At 39.5% G+C, this 6118-nt stretch overlaps 1 long non-coding RNA gene across 1 annotated transcript; it reads left to right on the top strand.

Moving 5' to 3' along the window:
* Nucleotides 1-939: 939 nt before the first annotated feature.
* Nucleotides 940-1852, top strand: LOC121989895. The gene is made up of 3 exons (XR_006114360.1): nt 940-1323; nt 1403-1598; nt 1794-1852. It is a non-coding gene; the product is annotated as an uncharacterized LOC121989895 (long non-coding RNA).
* The last annotated feature ends 4266 nt before the right edge of the window (nt 1853-6118 follow it).

The raw sequence follows: 6118 nt of genomic DNA, 5'->3' as shown, positions 1-6118 counted from the left end.
CACCCATTGATAAGTTAAAGAAATAAATACTAAGTATACATGCTTGTTATTATATAGGGATTAAGAGGGCGCACATCCATAATAGTAGAGGTTCTGTTCTTTTATGTAGTTAGTACAAATCGAATAATCTCAAACGGTTCTGTTCAATACACACATAGTGTACTAGTGTAATTTTATAGTCAAGACAGACTAATACCAAATTACACTACAACTGTTCCAATGGTTTAATTTGTCTAAATCCATCTTGGTTGTAAGCTACTATTTATAATTTATAAAAAACTGATAACATGATCTTCTGTGTGGCACCACACACCATGTTATCTACAATATAAATTAAATGGACAATTGTATTGACATATATATAAATATAAAATGCATACATTTGACCAAAGTGATTCTCATTTCAAAATATTTCAAAATAGATGTTCATACAAAAGTTAGGCTTATAGTATACATCCCAACAATCTCCCACTTATACTAAAATACTATGCTGCCATAAATGCTGCCATACACCTGATTCTCATCCCCTCAACATGCATATCAAAAGCTCTCGCCGGAAGGGCCTTAGTGAAAGGATCTGCCAGGTTATCTGCTGATGTAATCTTGGTGACAACAACCTCCTCGTTTTTCGATTTCTCATATCAGGTGATACTTGCACTCAATGTGTTTACTTGCGTCATGGGCTCGTGGTTCCTTCGAGCTTGCTACTGCACCTGTAAAATACCGGAAAATGAGCGAATATTAATAAGGGAATTTTTCGGAATTTTTGGAAATTTTTCGGGAATTTTTCGGAACTCGTACGGACAAGTTAACGGGGATAAAATGGGACCGGAAAAGCCTGTTTAGGCTACCCCATTTAAGCGAGGAAAAGTTTGCTTTTCTTTTATTTCTTTTCTTTATTTGTTTTTTTTTCTTTTCCTCCGGTTTCTATTTGTCGCTGTTCCCTCTTCTCCTGCCGAGCCCTCGTCGCGCGCCCGATTGCTCCATGCCCTAACCGCCGGCCACTCGGCGGTTCTCTCCTCTCCTCTCCCACGCGTGCATAAGCCTCGGACCAAGGGAGAAGCCGACGCTTTCTCCTCTCTGTGCTTGTGCCCGCGCGAAGCCTCATCCGAGCCTCCACTTGGTTGTGCCCTAGATCCGCCACCGGTCGAGTTTTCTTTCCGCACGAAGCCAGCCGATTGCCGATCTCTTCTTCTATGCTCAGCCCGCGACTTCTATCTCCCGGACGCACCTCGGCAGAGCACCCCCTTCACTGATCTCTCTGTCAGTTTGATCAAGCCGGCACCGTGTGTTCATTTCACGTGCCCTAATCGATCTTGGGAGGTAAGTTAGTTGGAATTAGGTTAATTCTTGGCAGGAATCTCCAATCTTGAAAGTGATCTTCTCTTTGCTACTAACTTAGGTCACGAAATTGGTGAGGAAGTGGGCTGTGGCGTTATTTGATCAGCAACAATAGACTTAGTCCACAGAAGTGAGGGCTGTGAATTGAAGGAAGAATTACAGCGGGTTTCTGTGTGCTGTGGATCAACAAACAATTTGTTTGTTCAAATTTCAGCAGCAAGCAACCTTCACCGTAATCTTTTGGATTGTGAATTAGGGTAAGGATTAGGTGTATTTGAGTTCTGTTGTAGATCATGTTCTGAATTGGAGGATTAGTTAGACGATCATGTGTATGTTGATTATGTTTATGTGTTTTTGGTTTAGGGTTTTGCCCTAAATGGTTTTAGGAATTTTGTTTAGCTATTTATGTAAATTGTAGCTAAATAAAATATATTTATCTATATGTGACACAGGACTTTGACGCGAGACGAGTATCTCGGAGTCAGATTTGCACCATTTTATCAGAGGCGGGTACTTTGAGTTATGTCTTTTGATATGCATAATAAAGTGTTTAACATATAGCAAGAATTGTGTTTTCCATTTGATTCGGTTGGTCACTACATGATCTGTTACATGTTGTTTGTTTATTTATTATGCACTGCATGTTATTATTTATCTGACCATAAATGCTTTCGGTAGTGACCCAACCATGTGATACATCATGTTCAGGACCTAGGGTTTATATGATACCCTATCTGTTTGTGTACCTTCCATCTGATACATTGACTTGTGGTACACCTTTTATTTATGTATGGATCTTACTATGCTATTCATGATATTGCCATGTTTAGAGTCATGCATCATCTAGCATGATTGCATCCTGTGCGGTTGTCTGCTCCATTATTGTGAGCGCACCGCCAGTTACATGTACTGCACACACCACCACCCATGGATTAGTGGTATATCAGACAGGTGTGTGGCAGCTCTGCTGTTTGGCTCCGTTGGTCTGAGGACTCAGCGTGGTAGCCGGCAGTCAGTTCCGCTCTGTTTGGCTCCGCTGGCATTTAGTGTAGCAACGTAGTAGCCGGCAGATGGTGGACTTTGTTTGGCTCCGTTGGTCAGGTGACTCAGCGTGGTAGCCGGCAGAGATATCCTCCCCGTCATTGTGTACCGGGAGATGAGAGCATTGAGCTCCCCCATTTATGATTTGGGGTCAGAGGACAGGAGTACTCCGACAGCATCCCGTCCACTTTGTCGCTCTGCAGGAGCAGTGATGTCAGAGTGCACGGTCACCATATGCATTTATTGCATTTATTGTTTGTGATTGCTGCATTTATATGAATGCATATGATTGACATGCATACAAGATTATGACTTCCCCGGTCTGACGACCCTGTTACCTTTGTACTTTGATCCCGGTTAGTACAGTTATCTCCTGATTTCGTTTCAGTTGCATTTATCCTTCTCGTATTCAGGAGACTGTACGCATGATTAGTGTTGTCTGTTATTTGTTTTATTATGCATATCAGTTGTACCTGTTGAGTGTTGGACTCACCCCGCCTCCATTGTTGATATATTTTCAGGTTGAGGCTGTCCGGAGCAGTTCCAGTCGTTGGTCCCCACAGCACGTAGTGCTAGTCCATCTGCTGGTTTTTGAGTTGTTATGTTATTTTAGCTTTTCTCTATCAGACTTTGTTTTAGTCTTGTTTTGGATTTTACATATGGATATTGTATGGAATCCTTTCGTTTGATGGACTTTTGGGTATGATTTGGATTTTATTCTACTACATGCCTGCCTGGACGGCAGAAGAGGTGAGTTCATCGGATTTGAGTTTTACGAGTGTAGTTGAGTAGGGTGGATTTTGAGTCAGAATACTATCGTTTGTGATTACTATTATTAACTGCGTGGTTGTGACCGCCAGAGGCTGAATATCTATATAAACTGCGTGGTGATTGTTTTTATTTGTGTTGTTATTCCAGCCGCATGTGGCTGAGGTATATAGTGCTTGTAGAAAAGTTTCATATTGTCCGCCGTACAGGGGAGATGCTGCCGAAATTTCTTCGGACAGAGACTCCTCCGGGGCGTAACAATTTAGTGGGATCAGAGCCAAGTTATACGATACTTGCTATGCGTTTTGGATTTTCTAGATTTATCTGATACTAATTTATTTAGTATCAGAGAGAAGTTTTGCGATCGTTGTTTTCGTATTTTGGATATTTGGGATAACTTGATACCAATTTATATGGTATCAGAGCGCCAAAGTTTGGCGATATTTGTTGGCTTTCCGTGTGTTGGATTTTTTAGATTTATCTGATACCAATTTATTGGTATCAGAGCAGGGTGTGATACCTGCTTTTAGTATTTTAGACATTTTTATTGTAACGACCCAATTTTACTTACTTTGAGTTCTAAATATCTTTGAAAATGTCTGAAAATACTTTTAAAATATTCTAGGGATTTTTAGAAATTTTTAGAGTATTTTTATGCAATTTTTGGAGTCCGTTTGGCATTTTTACCGGGAGGAGGAAGTTTAAGAAAAAAAAAAGAAAAACACAAAGTGCAAGAGCTAGGATTCGAACCCAGCTTCTCGGGCCCAAGCAGTAATCGGCCCAACCAACCGAGCTGAGCTCGTTTTATTAACTAAGTGTGTGAACAAATATATTTAAGTTATAGGTGGAACCGAATCACCTAGGTTATTAAAGGAGGTTAATTTCTTTCCCGAAACCTAAAAACAACCCAAATCTCTCTCCCTTCTCACCCACGCGGCGCCGTCTTCTCCTCTCGGGTGAAACCGCAGCCAAGGCTAGGGTTTCCTCCTCTCGACGTCGGCGAGGTGTTTTCCGGCCGGTCTCCACTCGTGGGTGATCATTCCGGCAAGGGGAGCTCGGGAAATACAAGGAAAAAGGTGGGATCGAAGCTCCACCGAAACCCTAGAGCATTTCTCTTCGGTTGTAAGTCCAAGAACCCGATGTAAGTGCTTCTCACCTGCGGTAGGAGTAGCTCTCGGGGTTTTGTTTTGCATTTTGTTGTGAAATGAACAATAGTAACCTTTTTCATTCTAGTATATGGTTCGGATTTTGACCCTTGTTCTAGCAAATTGGATTAAGTTTTGGTTTCAATCTTTTGATGTGTTTTAGTGCACGGACAAAATTTTTTGAGGGTTTTCCTTGATTACCACAGCATGCTAATTAGATGTATTTACCTTACAATTCAAGCATGATTAAGTAGTAGATTTCCCTTCAAGTTACAGCATGATTAAGGGTCTGTTAAGACTCGAAATAGGGTTAGTTTATACAAGCTTGAGATGTGAAAACTTTTACTGCCATGAGCCTAACTAGGGAAAACTTTTCCATGCAGTTTTGTTATTGACTGTTGAAATTCGGTTTGCAATATACCATGTTACTTACCAGTAGTGTAGTTGTTTTTAAAACTCTGTGGAGATTAGTTTGAATAAGTACTGGCTTATATTAGTGATATATGCTTTAGAATCTCTCGTATAATGAATAAATGAGAGAAGTGCAAGTAAAGAAAGACTAAGTCACAATCTGATCCTAAATTCCAGAATTTAGAATCAAAGCACACAAATAAATGCCAAGGCATTTTATTAGAAGAAGTATTTAAAGAAGGATATAAAGAAAAGTATTTTACTTTTAAAAGGGCATGTACCGGACACAAAGTCCAAGGGATGGGCTCCAAGTTGCCCCTAGACATAAGGTCTAGAAGTGTCTTAATGGTTTTGGGATTAGCTACCTCAATTCTCATTAAGAAAGGCGCGCAAAGTGGTACAATGCCGGGCCCAAGTAAAGTTGAATATTATTTTTAAAGTATAAAAGTATTAATTTGGAAACAAACAGAACAAGCTCTTTTATCTCAGTTGCAAATTCTAGCAAGTTAAATGGTTGTTTCCTTTAGAGATGCATGATGTAGTTCTATTTGCTATTTTCATGTTGAGCATGTACCCCCTGCTTTCTTTTATGTTTATGCATTCCTTATCGGATTTTGTGAGTAGAAAGCACTTACTAAGCTTTTAGCTTATAGATACTACTTTTCCTCCTACTGCAGATATAGATAAAAATAAAGGAAAAGCTAAAGTGTTATAGAGGAAGGCGACAAGGAGACGTTGATTGTGTGTGTGTGGTGGCTGTTATGGAGCTTGGAATCTTGTTGGAAGATTTTGGAAATGTTACTGCTAGTGTTCTTTTGATTTCTGCCATAGTAGAATTACATTGCCATGCTAAGATTTTGTTTAAAATGCTCAGTAGTCTTATGTGAATGCTAATATTCTATATGAGTTTGCTTTGATGGAAACTGTCACATGAATTAACTTCTGCTGTAGTGAGATCATTTAAATTGCAGTGAGTAGTATATATGAACAGCTAGTAATTTCTTATGTTCGGTATTCTTTTTGTTACTGCTGGAAATTTCAATCTGCTGTGAAATAGTGTGCTCGGCATTCATTCATTTCTGCTGGAGTCTCAATCTGCCGTGGGGTTAAAATCTGCAGGAGTTCTTTTGTTGTATGGAAAAATGTGATGTTCGGTTTTTGTTTGAAATGAATGTGCAGTAGGTATAATTAATTTTCCTTTCATTTCTGTTAGGATGTAGAATGAAATGTTTGCAAGATAACAAGTGATGTAGTAAGCAGTAGGGGTATTTAAGCTTTATATGTCTGTATGATATACTGGTTGTTACACTTATTTGCATGTTTAATCTTGTAAAAAAAAAAGGATTTCACTTTCTCTTAATTACTGTTTGGTTGTAGAATGAATAACTACATTCTGTAACAAGGGATGTTAG

Source organism: Zingiber officinale, chromosome 6B (genome assembly GCF_018446385.1).
Source record: "Zingiber officinale cultivar Zhangliang chromosome 6B, Zo_v1.1, whole genome shotgun sequence".
Lineage (NCBI taxonomy): Eukaryota > Viridiplantae > Streptophyta > Magnoliopsida > Zingiberales > Zingiberaceae > Zingiber > Zingiber officinale.
The sequence above is the reverse complement of the archived record's forward strand: the minus strand, read 5'-3'. Positions and strand labels throughout refer to the sequence as shown.